This window comes from Dendrobates tinctorius, unplaced genomic scaffold (genome assembly GCF_039654945.1).
Source record: "Dendrobates tinctorius isolate UK_male_01 unplaced genomic scaffold, ASM3965494v1 ptg000133l, whole genome shotgun sequence".
In the NCBI taxonomy this organism is placed as follows: Eukaryota; Metazoa; Chordata; class Amphibia; order Anura; family Dendrobatidae; genus Dendrobates; species Dendrobates tinctorius.
Window position 1 is genome coordinate 37,037,299 of NW_027361801.1, and position 15,390 is coordinate 37,052,688.

Consider the following 15,390-nt stretch of genomic DNA (forward strand, 5'->3'; position numbering starts at 1 on the left):
CTGCAAATGTAACATGATGCCCGCAGACCATTCCATCAAAGTCTGCATACCAAAACGTCACTACTTCCCTTCCGAGCCCTGACGTGTGCCCATACAGTGGTCATCCCCCACATATGGGGTATCAGCGTACTCAGGACAAACTGGACAACAACTTTTGGGGTCCAATTTCTCCTGTTACCCTTGTGAAAAAAAAATTGCATGCTAAAATTCATTTTTTTTGAGGGAAAAAAATGATTTTTTATTTTCACGGCTCTGCATTATAAACTTCTGTGAAGCACTTGGGGGTTCAAGGTGCTCACCACACATCTAGATAAGTTCCTTGGGGGGTCTAGTTTCCAAAATGGGGTCACTTGTGGGGGGTTTCTACTGTTTAGGCACACAGGGGCTCAGCAAATGTAACATGATGCCCGCAGACCATTCCATCAAAGTCAGCATTTCAAAATGTCACTACTTCCCTGCTGAGCCCCAACGTGTGCCCAAACAGTGGTTCCCCCCCACATATGGGGTACCAGCGTACTCAGGACAAACTGGAAAACAACTTTTGGGGTCCAATTTATCCTAGTACCCTTGTGAAAATAAAAAATTGCCAACTAAAAAATTTTTTTTTTTGGAAAAAAAAAGATTTTTTATTTTCACTGCTCTGCATTATAAACTTCTGTGAATCACCTGGGGGTTCAAAGTGCTCACTATGCATCTAGATAAGTTCCTTAGGGGGTCTAGTTTCCAAAATGGGGTCATTTGTGGGGGAGCTCCAAAGTTAAGGCACACAGGGGCTCTCCAAACACGACATGGTGTCCGCTAACGATTGGAGCTAATTTTCATTTCAATAAGTCAAATGGCGCTCATTCCCTTCTGCGCCCTGCCGTGCACCCAAACAGTGCCCCCCCCCACATATGGGGTACCAGCATACTCAGGACAAACTGGACAACAACTTTTGGGGTCCAATTTCTCCTGTTACCCTTGTGAAAATAAAAAATAGCGTGCTAAAAAATCATTTTTGAGGAAAAAAAATGATTTTTTATTTTCACTGCTCTATGTTATAAACTTTTGTGAAGCACTTGGGGGTTCAAAGTGATCACTACACATCTAGATAAGTTCCTTAAGGGGTCTAGTTTCCAAAATGGTGTCACTTGTGGGGGAGCTCCAATGTTTAGGCACACAGGGGATCTCCAAACGCGACATGGTGTCCGATAACGATTGGAGCTAATTTTCCATTCAAAAAGTCAAATGGCGCTCCTTCCCTTCCGGGCCCTGCCGTGCACCCAAACAGTGGTTTATGACCACATATGAGGTATCGGTGTACTCAGGAGAAATTGCCCAACAAATTTTAGGATCCATTTTATCCTGTTGCCCATGTGAAAATGAAAAAACTGAGGCTAAAAGATAATTTTTGTGAAAAAAAGTACTTTTTTTTTTTTTACGGATCAATTTGAGAAGCACCTGGGGGTTCAAAGTGATCACTTTGCATCTAGATAAGTTCCTTGGGGGGTCTAGTTTCCAAAATGGGGTCACTTGTGGGGGAGCTCCAGTGTTTAGGCACACAGCGACTCTCCAAACGCGACATGGCAAGCGCTAAACATTCCAGCATATTTTCCATTCAAAAAGTCAAATGGCACTCCTTCCCTTCTGAGCCCTGCCGTGCGCCCAAACAGTGGTTTTTGACCACATATGAGGTATCGGTGTACTCAGGGGAAATTGCCCAACAAATTTTAGGATCCATTTTATCCTGTTGCCCATGTGAAAATGAAAAAATTGATGCTGAAAGAAAATTTTTGTTGGAAAAATTAAAATGTCCTTTTTTTCCTTCCATGTTGCTTTAGTTCCTGTGAAACACCTAAAGGGTTAATAATCTTCTTGAATGTAGTTTTGAGTAGCTTGAGGGGTGCAGTTTTTAGAATGGTGTCACTTTTGGGTATTTTCTGCCATATAGACCCCTCAAAGTGACTTCAAATGTGAGGTGGTCCCTAAAAAAAATGGTTTTGTAAATTTTGTTGTAAAAATGAGAAATCACTGGTCAACTTTTAACCCTTATAACTTCCTAATAAAAAAATATTTTGCTTCCAAAATTGTGCTGATGTAAAGTAGACATGTGGGAAATGTTATTTAGCAAGTATTTTCTGTCACATAACTCTCTAGTTTAACAGAATAAAAATTCAAAATTTGAAAATTGCGAAATTTTCAAAATTTTCACCAAATTTCTGATTTTTTCACAAATAAACGCAAAAATTATCGATCTAAATTTACCACTAACATGAAGCCCAATATGTCACGAAAAAACAATCTCAGAATCGCTAGGATGCGTTGAAGCGTTCCAGAGTTATTACCTCATAAAGGGACACTGGTCAGAATTGCAAAAAATGGCCAGGTCATTAAGGTCAAAATAGGCTGGGTCATGAAGGGGTTAAAGGGCCGGCGCACCGAAATGAGTCTTAAAGGGCCGATGCGCCAAATCGAAAGCTGAGTGACCCCAGGCTCCAAATCGGACCGAGAGGCCACGCCCACCAAATCGTGACCCTGAGGAGCCCCGCCCACCAAATCAGACCCCGGGGGGCTCCGCCCACCAAATCAGACCCTGAGGGGCCCCGCCCACCAAAATGGACCCAGGGGGCTCCACCCACAAAATCAGACCCTAAGGGGCCCCACCCACAAAATCGGACCCTGAGTGGACCTGGCCACAAAATCAGGCCCTGAGGGGCCCCAACCACAAAATCAGACCCTGAGAGGCCCCGGCCACGAAATCGGACCCTGAGGGGCCCCGGCCACAAAATCGGACCCTGAGGGGCCCCACCCACAAAATCGGACCATGAGGGGCCCCACCCACAAAATCGGACCCTGAGGGGCCCCACCCATAAAATCGGACCCTGAGGGGACCCACCCACAAAATCGGACCCTGAGGGGCCTCACCCACAAAATTGGACCCTGAGGGGCCACACCTGCAAAATGAGACCCTGAGGGGCCCCACCCACAAAATTGGACCCTGAGGAATCCCGGCCACTAATTCAAATCCTGAGGAGCCCAGGCCACCGAATCGGATCCTGAGATGCCCCACCCACCAAATCAGACCCTGAGGCCAAAGTGGCCTCTGAGAGGCACCCACATTTAAAACGGATCCTGAGTTGAAAGTCTTGCAGGGGCAGCAGGCAAGTCTCTCTTAAAGGGGCAGCCCAGGCACCATTTCAAACCACTATCTGTACTTCCTTCAGGAAATACACATCTAGTTTGTATGTTTTATTATATGCGAAAAAGTTGTCTATTTTGTAGCAAGGCTGTTAGTCATTCCTCAGTAGCGCATTGGTTAAACCCTTTTTCTGCACATATGTTTGTAATCATTGTACTAATTTTATTCAGGATTGTCTTTTATATGGCTCCACATACAAGGAGCAGATTAGGTTTGGACCGTGAAGAAGGCGGTTAGGTCGCCGAAACGCATAGTCCCATTTGCGTTTATTTCTGCCATGCACTCTGGTTCCTGATCCTTGTGGGTCGTTTTTTAACCTTATTGAAGAAATAAAGAAAAGCATCATTTTACTCCAATCCTGGTTTGCTGAGTTCTTGCTGGATTTCCTTTTTTGTTCTCCTATTGAAGGATTTACTCCTAATCCAGTCCGTGCAGGAACTTGATTACAAGGTGGGAAAGAACCATGAGTCTCATTGCTGCAGCTGGACACTGACATACATACTCATATATATATATATATATATACATAAATGAAACAGAAAAAAGAGAAACAGACAACAAATGAATGAAGAATTTAAAATTGTGCACATTAAGAGAACATAAGATTCACCATTTTAACAGAATCATATGTTAACAGAAATATTCAATCCCAAAGGTATACATGCAATAAGTTGAAGTATCCATTGGGCTTCTCTGGGGAGCAGGGCCCTGTATGAAAAAGTGATAGCCCCCCTCTTAAAACACAAATTAACTGTGGTTTATCACATCTTTAGGAAGCTGAATCCAAATTCTCTAGCCACACACAGGCCTGATTACTGCCACACCTGTTCTCAATCAATAAATCATTTAAATAGGACCTGAATGATAAAGTGAAGTAGACCAAAAGTTCCTCAAAAGCTACTGTAGACATCATGCCACGATCCAAAAAATTCTGAAACAAATGAGAAACAAAATACTTGAGATTTATTAGTCTGGAAAATGTTATAAAGCTATTTATAAAGCATTGGGACTACAGCAAAACAAAATGAGAGCCATTATCCACAAATGGCGAAAACATGGAACAACAGTGAGCCTAAACAGGAGTGTCCGGCTGACCAAAATTTTCCCAAGAGCGCAGCAGCAATTAATCCAAGAGTTAAAAAAAGACCCCACAACAACATTCAAAGAACTACAGGCCTCACAATGTTGAGCAATAAGAACATAAAGAATCATCTTAGTTTTGCCAGAAAATATCTTCATGATCCCCAAAACTTTTATGAAAATACTCTGTGGACTGATGAAACAAAAGGTGAACTTTTTGGGAGGTGTATGTCCCATCACATCTGGCATAGAAGTAGCACAGCAATTCAGAAAAGGAACATCATACCAACATTAAAATATGGTGGTGGTAGTGTGATGGCCTGGGGCTGTTTTGCTTCTTCAAGACATGGAAGACATGCTGAGGTAAATGGAACCATGAAATCTGCTGTCTGCCAAAAAAATCCTGAAGGAGAATATCTGGCCATATGTTCATGACTTCCAGCTGAAGCACACAAGGGTTATGCAGCAGGACAATGATCTAAAACACACCAGCAAGTCCACCTCTGAATGGCTTATTGTCACACACCCGTTTCTGAGCACATGATTTGGGGTTGTGTCTGCAAGGGCTAATCTATCTCCTCTCACTGAGCTCGGCATTCAACCTCTGTCCTTTGCTGCAATGGGAGAATAAATCACACCTCGACACAGACCTGCACCCGGCTTCACACACGCTGCCACCACTCACCGAACACATGGGTGATGAGTCTCAGAAGTACTGCTACTACTGTCTGCCAATCACAAGGATTACACACTCTAAGGCTATGGATTCTTTTATAGCGTACAAGGTTCAAACTTATTAAAGTTTTAAGCTTTAATAGGAAAGGCACAGTGCTTACAATAAAATAATATAAAAAATATGGAAATAACAAGTGACATACAAATATGCAAAACGGTTATAAGTAAAAGGGAGAAACATAGAGAAATATCTAAACTTTGCAGTCTGATATTCTGTTCCCTGAGGGAGGGAGGAATATGAAATGGCTCACATCAGTTTGGCTGTCCCTCAACTGTGAACAATTTTCTTTTTGTAAGGCCTAATTTATAGATTTAATCTGGAGATCAGATTTCAAGACCAGCCTCTCATGTTAATATTCTAATACCTGGTTTGTGACTGGACCAAGACGACTTTACCAATGAATACATTATTTTTTCTCAGAACACTCTTTGTGTAACCATTCTTTCTCATAGTAAATATACAGAGTCAGGCTGCAATTTGGCATCTCCCTTGACAGGCACCAGAAGGTGTGAAATGTCTCCAATTCTATGTGATCTCAGGAAGACCCCCTGGGATCTAAAACCACCTTTTCTTAGGATAACATATGCTATCTTCTTCGTGAGACCTGCCGCCTAAGGCAGATGCTAGTTAACTGCTGGCCATACATCGCCTACAAATACATATTTTCACTACACTTAAGAAAAACAAAATTAAGGCTTTTGATTGGCCTAGTCAAAGTGCTGACCTTAGTTCAATTGAGATGCTGTGGCATAACCTTAAAAGGGGGTTCATGCTAGGAAACCATCTGATGTGGCTGAATTACAGCAATTCTGCAAAGATGAGTGGGTCAGAATTCCTCCAGAGTGTTGTAAAAGACTCATTGCCAGTTATCACACACACTTGTTTGCAATTGTTGCTGCTAAGGATGGCCCAAGTAGTTATTAGGCTTAGGAGGCGATCACTTTTTCACACGGGGCCCTGTAGGTTTGGATTTCTTTTTCCAATAATAATAAAGACCTTCATTTAAAAACTGAATTATGTGTTTACTTGTTTTATCTTTGTCTAATATGTATTTTTTAACACAGCTGTACATACAGATAGGAGCAAGGGCTGGGCTACAGGGAGAAATGGCAGTATTCACAGATACTGAGTGAGCTCTGCGGAATGGAGTCCTGTCCGCCTATGACAAGCACCACCCATCTACACAGTGAGCCCTGCCCACTAGCATCAGTTTGCAGAGCCCAGAAGTGAATGAGAATCTGAAGTGACATCATAGGAAGCCAGAAGATTCTCAGTCAGAGATCATGTGACCAGAGGATTAGTTTAGGTTACAGCAGTATTTGACAAAGTAAGGTATTTAGTTAAGTGCTTATCTATGACAGTTACATGAAAGCAAAATGTAAAGTAGTTGTTGACTCCTTTAATCCTGTGTTATTACAAATTTGCTTTACCTTCATTGCTATAATTCCAATCTACTACATTACTGTGTAACTCTACTACATCCAGATCTGAGGCAATGCTGCTGTTTAAGTTGTCATAGTTTTAGCACTGGAACAGCACTCTCCACTTTTGCAACTCTGCTGTTAACTATCCCAGCATTGCTACAGCTCTGCTGAATCCTTATATCAATACTGCCACAACTATGCTGTATCATGGAAACAATTCTGCTCTGCCAAGGTTGCATGATACTTACCTTACTAAGCTCAAACACAAGGCCTTCCTTCTACTATGGCCTGCCTTCTTTATACTTGTCTGTACGATGTTATTCTGCTAACCCAGCAAGTACAGTGGGTATGAAAAGTATTCAGAATGCTTTAAATTTTTCACTCTGTTTTATTGCAACCATTTGGTAAATTCAAAAAAGTTCATTTTTTTCTCATTAATATACATGCTGCACCCCATCTTGACTGAAAAAAACCACAGAAATGTGGAAATTTTTGCAAATTTATTAAAAAATGACAACTGAAATATCACATGGTCATAAGTATTCAGACCCTTTACTTAGTTTTGAGTAGAAGCACGCTTTGAGCTAGTAAAGCCATGAGTATTCTTGGGAATGATGCAACAAGTTTTTCACACCTGGATTTCAGGATCCTCTGCCATTCTTCCTTGAAGATCATCTCCAGTTCCGTCAGGTTGGATGGTGAACGTTGATGGACAGCCATTTTCAGGTCTCTCCAGAGATACTCAATTGGGGTTAGGTCGGGGCTCTGACTGGGCCAGTCAAGAATGGTCACAGAGTTGTTCTGAAGCCACTCCTTTGTTATTTTAGCTGTATGCTTAGGGTCATTGTCTTGTTGGAAGGTGAACCTTCGGCCAAGTCTGAAGTCCAGAGCAATCTGGAAGAGGTTTTTATCCAGGATATCTCTGTACTTGGCCACATTCATGTTTCCTTCAATTCCAACCAGTCATCCTGTCCCTGCAGCTGAAAAACACCCACATAGCATGATGCTGCCAACACCATGTTGCAATGTTGGGATTGTATTGGGCAGGTGATGAGCAGTGCCTGGTTTTCTCCACACATACCACTGAGAATTATCACCAAAAAGTTCTATCTTTGTTTCATCAGACCAGAGAATCTTATTTCTCATAGTTTGGGAGTCCTTCATGTTTTTTTCAGCAAACTCTATGCAGGCTTTCATATGTCTGGCACTAAGGGTCTGTGCACATGCTGTGGATTCTGCTGCGGATCCGCTGCGGATTTGGCCCTTCGGATCCGCAGCAGTTCCGCAGACAGTGTACAGCACAATGCAAGACAATGGGTTTTCAAAACCACAGTGCACACCGTGTGGATTTTTCCGCGCGAATTTGCTGCGGTTTTAAAACCGCAGCATGTCAATTCTTTCTGCGGATTCCGCAGCGGTTTGCCACCTGTTCCATTGTCCAGGTGTCAAACCACAGGGGAAAACCGCAGGCAATTCCACAGATAAACCACAGGTCACTTTACCTGCGGTTTTACCTGTGGATCCGTGCGGAAAAATCCGCAGGTGAATCCACAGCGTGTGCACATAGCCTAAGGAGAGGCTTGCATCGGGCCACTCTGCTATGAAGGCCCGATTGGTGTAGGACTGCAGTGATAGTTGACTTTGTGGAACTTTCTCTCATCTCCCTACTGCATCTGTGTGGCTCAGCCACAGTGATCTTGGGGTTCTTCTTTACCTTTCTGACCAAGGCTCTTCTCCCACGATTGCTCAGTTTGGCTGGACGGCAAGGTCTATGAATTCTGGTGGTGCCAAACTTCCTCCATTTAAGGATTATGGAGGCCACCGTGCTCCTAGAAACCTGGAGTACTGCAGATATTCTTTTGTAACCATGGTCAGATCTGTGCCTTGCCACAATTCTGTCTCTGAGCTTCTTGGCCAGTTCCTTTGACCTCATGATTCTCATACACTGACATGCACTGTGAGCTGTGAGGTCGTATGTAGACAGGTGTGTGCTTTTACAAATCAAGTCCTGTCAGTTTAATTAAACACAGCTGGACTCCAATGAAGGAGTGGAACCATCTCAATGAGTATCACAAGGAAATCGACAGCATGTGACTTAAATATGAGTGTCTGAGCAAAGGGTCTGAATACTTATGACCATGTGAGAAAAAAATGAACTTTTTTGAATTTACCAAATGGCTGCAATGAAACAAAGAGTGAAAAATTTAAAGGGGTCTGAATACTTTTGAACCCACTGTATATCTGATGTCATCATTGATGGACTTTTGGACTTTCAAGGCTGAATAAGGCAGCCATGAGTTGCCTTATTATTCTGGAAAGTATAACACCTTTCTAGCACATGCTATTGCCAAAGTAAAAAAAAGGGGGAGACAAAAAAGTGCAATAGGGTCTTATCCACGTTACAAGAGACAGTATATCATGAAATATGCTCACCTGGTTAGGATGAGATAAGAGCGTGTAGGTAGCGGCTGCTGCAGATCCACAAGTCTTCAGCGACCAAAGAAATCATGAATCCAAAGGGAGTTTGTAGCTATATTCCGCGCTGCCGCTTTAGACAAATTCCAGGAGAGTGCTGTATGATTGCAGTGGTTTTATTCTACGCGTTTCAGGGGTCTCATGCCCCCTTCATCAGGAAATACCTTTTCCTGATGAAGGGGGCATGAGACCCCTGAAACGTGTAGAATAAAACCACTGCAATCATACAGCACTCTCCTGGAATTTGTCTAAAGCGGCAGCGCGGAATATAGCTACAAACTCCCTTTGGATTCATGATTGCCAAAGTAATATTCATATTTCTCCAGACTGCTCAAGCCAGCTGGCTAACTATTATTTTTGTAACTCCTGCCTGCTTTTGAGGATCTAACCACTAATTCCAGCTAAATTCAGTGAATCCTGTTGCTATTACCCACATACCTCTGCTGAATCTGGCTACAAGTTGCAAACCTCTTTCAACTATCATGATACCTGATTGTGTATACTGTACAGTATATCTCTGCTAATCCTGTGGTTATCCCTGCTACAAGTTACAAATTGAACATATGTCTCCAATATTTTTGCGGCTAACCATATTCTTACAGCAAAATGCCAGATTGTATATAGTTTTCAGCTTTTTCTGTATAAAACTGTTCACCAGCAACATTTATTGCTTCCAAATTTATATAACTACATTTTAAAACGGCACTACGGGAGGGATATGGAGTATACACATGCCAAGAATATAGAATAGATAAAAAGATTTACTTCAGCAATGGTGTCTGCACTGTAGATAATATGTATAGATAGGTACAATGTGTATCATATGTGCTTTACTTGCTGTATGCACTGATGTACCACAAGTGTCTTCGATGGACAATAGCAGAATGTGGTCCAGCTATACGTTTAAAGATATAACGGGATATGTATTAAGTGGTATAGCAAATAATGCATTGCACTGCAGAAAGAATTGTCTGGTTTAGATGTAAAACTAAATTGTCAAGTAAGTGCTGTCGATGATGTTAAGCATGGCTGCAGGCCCCCAGAAGATTGGTCTGGATGTTGGGATCGTAGCCTCATGATGTGTAATGTTGAAATTAGAACTGTTCATGAAAGTTACTGCACATGAAAGAGTCTTTGTGAGTTCCTCTTACCTGATGAGAATATACAGCAGAGGTCCCGTGAAGTCTAAGGGTGTCTTCAGAACCTCCAAGCGGAGGATAAATTGTGAATGCTGGAGTACCTGCTGCCAAGTGTGTGCAAGCTGCTCATAGGCCAGAACACCATCCCGGCCGATGGCTCGCTTTGAAGATATTCACTGCCGGTTGAACTCAACGTTAAGTGATTTGCTGACTGTTGGGAGATGCTCCTGTGTGACATCACCATGGCCCAAATTAAAGCGAATCCAATCAGATGCATTTCAAAAAGTTGACAGCTTTCTTTCTCAGGGAAAATTGCTTACATATCTGCCATCGTGCATACTCAACTGTCCTTACTAGAGTTGAGCGACTTTGGTCGGATCGGGTTTCGTGAAACCCGAATGAAACAAAATAAGTTTCAGATGAAACTCATCCGACTAGAGCAAAAAAAGTCGGAGTTTCGTCCGACTTTTATTTCCCATTGACTTGCATTGGGGTCGGGTTTCGGACGAAACTCCGACTTTGTTTTGCTCTAGTCGGACGAGTTTCATCTGAAACTTATTTTGTTTCATTCGGGTTTCATGAAACCCGATCCGACCAAAGTCGCTCAACTCTAAGTCCTTACCATTGCTGATCCTTGTGCTGCTCACCCTGCCTTATGGCTTAGAAAATATACCTCACTAAATGAGCCTATATCAGAAAATTAGGACCATGGATTCAAAAAGTGCAGAGGCAATAAAGCTAATGCCATTGGATACAGAGAACTTATGTGGACTGGTTGTACAACATGCTGTGAGTCAATAATAGATCGCCCAGGCTGAGAGAGACGACTCAGCCCATATGATACAGGAAAGATATATATCTTTGTACCATGTAAGCCAGTAGATTGAAGAATATTTAGAATTGAGAGTCCTCAGTGGTTGATACCTTTTAATGACTAACTGAAAAGATGGTAACAAATTGCAAACTTTTGAGACTACTCAGGTCTGCTATTCCGACCGCTGACCCACACTCTGGTGGGAAGAAATGTGTTAGCACTAGTGATGAGCAAGCACTAAAATGCTTGGGTGCTTGTTGCTTGGGTCGAGCAAATTGGAATACTCGGGTACTCGGACAGAACAGCAAGCTCAATGTAAGTCTATGGGAGACCCGAGCATTTTTACCACGATTTCCCCCGGGGGTCCTTTTAAGGTCTAAAAGCATCTGAAAATGATGGAAACACTGCTCAAATGACACAGGTACATCATGGGGATCACCGCTGGAAGCATTCCTGACTCCAAGTTAACAACTTTAAACAATGTTGTCAGAGTTTCATGCCAGTTTTACCGATGCACCAAAAAACATACCAAAACGGATTTTGCTGGAAATATGTGACTGTACATCCTTTCCAGGTTAATGATTTGTATATAAGGCAAAATAATTAACCCCAGACCAAAATGTTCATCCACCACTTGGGCTATGTTCAGACGCAGCATTTTTGAAGCGTTTTTCAACTTTTACATTGCTTTCAACCAATACAAATGTATTCACTGGGAAATGTCATTGTAACGTTTAACAACCCTAGCTGGCCATGTGGTGTGTGACACAGAAGCAGACATATCTTGTTTCATTTATGAAGGAGGGACTCTTAAAGTCACAGATCCTATTTTTACCAGGGCATCAGGCAGCATTATTCTTCTTAAAGAGCCATTATTAAACAGTAGTTCACCTAAACTGTTATTGCCTATGCAGTGAGTGGATGGGCTGCCAAGAATTACGACGCACCTCATTACCTCTTTCACGAGAGGTCCAGGAGGACTTCCAGAAAAATGTTGCATTGAATGCAAGGCCTGCCCTGCTGCCAAGTTATCTGCACCCCAATATGCCTTTAAACCCAGGCACTAGATGGGCACAGGAAAATCCACTTGATATTATTCATTTTGTACTCCCATTCAGTTTTCTTATGCATTGACTGCAAGGCCTGCCCTGCTACCAAGTCATATGCACTCCAATAAGTATTTGAACCCACATACTGGATGGGCACAGGAAAAACCACTTCACATTCTTCATTTTGTACTCCCATTCTGTTTTCTTATGCATTGACTGCAAGGTCTGCCCTGCTATAAAGTCATATCCACCCTAATAACCCCAATCCCCCATGGAAGAAACATGGAGGATGGCCTCTTAACAAAAAATGTCCCATTAAAAAGGAACGAGTTTCCCAGACTTGGAATGCCCATAAAGTAAGTGTGTTGGCTGTTAAACATTTCCCCTATGGTGTACACCTCAACCTTTTCCATAACATGTATTTTATGCCCAGCAAAACCACCCACCCTTGTTAGGAATTCAACCCTGACTATAGCAGCACGGAACACCTTAACCCTGTTGATCTAGTGGGGGTGGATGATGAGGGGTGGAGGAAGGTCTGATTAAAAAATAGGCCCAATTTCTAGGAGCGGGTCTCATAGACCTGGAATGCCCATACACTTAGTGTATGGGCTGGCAAACATTTCCCCTGTGGGGTACACCTCAACCTTTTTCAGAACAAGTATTAAACGCCTAGCATAACCACCCACCCTTGTTCGGATTTCGACACTGGCTGTAGCAGCACGGAACACGTTAACTCTGTTGATCTAGTGGTGGTGGATGATGATCCATGGAGGAAGGCCTGATTAAAAAATAGGCCCAATTTCTACGAGCGGGTCTCATAGACTTGGAATGCCCATACACTTAGTGTATGCGCTGGCAGACATTTCCCTTTGGGGGTGTACATTTTTTTTGTGTTTTGGTGATGGGCATCATAGCACCCTTGCCAAAAAATAGAGTGGCTGGAGCATGACGGAATACGTTCACCCTGGTGTTCGAGTGGTTTTGGATGGTGAGGATGAGGAAAAGTAGGAGGAGGAGGACAACAAATAGCCAAAATCAGGAAGCGTATACCCATGTTTGGTTGTGAAGAGGTGCATGGGAATACACCTCCTAATATAACACTACATTGGAGTTTATGTTTTGCTGTCAACATTTGGTGGTGTTGAGATGTCAGCCTCAATCCATTCATTTTCACAAGAGTCTGCCTGCCTGCATTTTTCGTAGAAAGGCGAATGCGCTTATCTGTGACAATGCCACCAGCAGCACTCAAAACCCGCTCTGACAAAACACTAGCAGCATTGCAGTCCAGAACCTCCAAGCCGTGGAGAGCCAGTTCATGCCACGTGTCCAGTTTGGAAAACTAATAATTAAAAGGCACAGAGGAATCACGGAGGACGTTGGTACGGTCAGCAAGGTACTCCCTCAGCATCTTGGAAAACATTGCATTCCTTGTGAGATTAACCCACGCCTCAGTGCCGGGGGAAGGTTCTTAGAAAACTGTCGCAGAACTTTGCCAGTGTTCCCCTGCCTCTGCTGGAGTGGACTTGTGTCTCTCTCGCCTATCCTCCTTGGCTGGCCAACAAACTGTTATCTCTGTCACCAGTATTTTGAAATGGGAATTTCTTAATAATTCTGCAACAATGGCCCTATGGTACTGCACCATTTCAGTACACCTGTCTGCCTCTGGAACAAAAGATTGAAAGTTCTCCTTGTAGCGTGGGTCTAACATTGTCACTAGCCAGTAATAACTGTTACACAGTATTTTGAAAATACGAGTGTCACGGGAAAGGCAACGCAACATGTAGTCAGCCATGCGCTCCAGACTGGTAACAGGCAAAACTTCCTTATCCTCACCAAGAGGACGACTGACCAAGGTGTCCTCCTCCACGTCCTCTTTTTCCCTGTCCTCAGGCCATCCACTCTGAACATGTGGTATGACAGTTGTGCTTGTAGTCCAGTCTATAGCGCATCAAAGTAGCTCCTGTTCTTCCTCCTCCTCCTCTTCCTCTTTGTCAATCAATCCATGTTGTTATGACATGAGGCTGGGCTGTGTGTAATCACCCTGCATGGTTCCTTGATCCATGTCCTCATGCTCCTCCTGCAATGCATCTTCTTTCATTGTGAGCAGAGAGCTTTTCAGAATGCAGATGAGTGGGATGGTGATGCTAATTATGGCGTCATTGTCGCTCACCACCTTGGTGGACTCCTCAAAGTTTTGGAGGATGATACATATGTCTGACATCCAAGTCCACTCCTGAGGTCTTATGTGTGGAGTCAAACCTGAAAAAAGATGGCATTGTTGATGCTGGTATTCAACAACTGCCCACTTCTGCTCACAAATCCTTTCTAACATATGCAGTGTAAAGTTCCAAAGCGCGGGACATCACACACCAGTCGGTGAGCCGGAATCTGCAATCGCTGCTGAAGCACAGCAAGGGCGGCTGAAGCTGTATCTGACTTTCCAAAATGGGCACACAGGTGGCATACATTCACCAGCAGATTTGGCAGCTCTGGATAGCTTTTTAAAAAACATTGAACAGCGAGGTTAAGCACATGGACCAGGCATGGTACGTGTGTCTTTTCGTGTCACCTCAGAGCCACCACCAAGTTCTTGCCATTGTCAAGCACAAAACCATGCCTGGCTGGAGATTCAGCAGTGTCAGCCACACATCTGCCTGCTCTTTCAGAGTTGTCAACAACTCTTCAGCATTGTGCAGTTTTGTCACCTAAGCAAATTAGCTTCAGCACAGCCTTTGCTGCTTGGCTTTGGCAGTGCTGCAGTGCTTCCAGCATGTGACTTATGTGCTCATTTTGGAGATGGAGGCTGAAGAGGAGGTGCAGGATCTGTACACAGTGGGGGCAACCCTGATTGATGTAGGGCCCGCAATCCTTGGCGTCAGGAGGGCATGTTCCATCCCAAGATCTGACTGGGTCCCGGCTTAAACTATGCCAGCCCAGTGTGCCGTCAGTGAGATGTACCGTCCCTGGCCAAAAGCACTTGTACATGTGTCCGTGGATAGGTGTACTTTACCAGTAACTGCATTGTTGAGGGCACCGGTAATGTTGTGTGACACGTGCTTGTGTAATGACATGATGGCACAGCAGGAGAAATAGTGGTGGCTATGGACCGAGCACCTTGGGACTGCTGCCGCCATCAGGTTGCAGAAAGCTTCCATCTCCATGAACCTAAAAGGAAACATTTTGACCACAAGCAGATGAGAAATATGAGAATTGAGTATTGTGGATTGTGGGGCGTTGGCTGCGTATTTCCGCTTACATTCCAATGACTGGGGTATGGACAACTGAAGGCTGTGCTGGGACAAGGACGTGGATGTCCTTGATGATTGTGCTATTTGACTGTGGACAAACGGCAGGTGCAGGGCAGGAGGCATCTTTGCATGCATTGTGGACAGGGAATTGGCTTGAATGCACAAAACTGGAAGAAGCTGTGGTGTCACCTGCAGACACTGTTCCTGCAGCATGTTGTTGGGCCCACAAAGTCGAGTGCTTTGC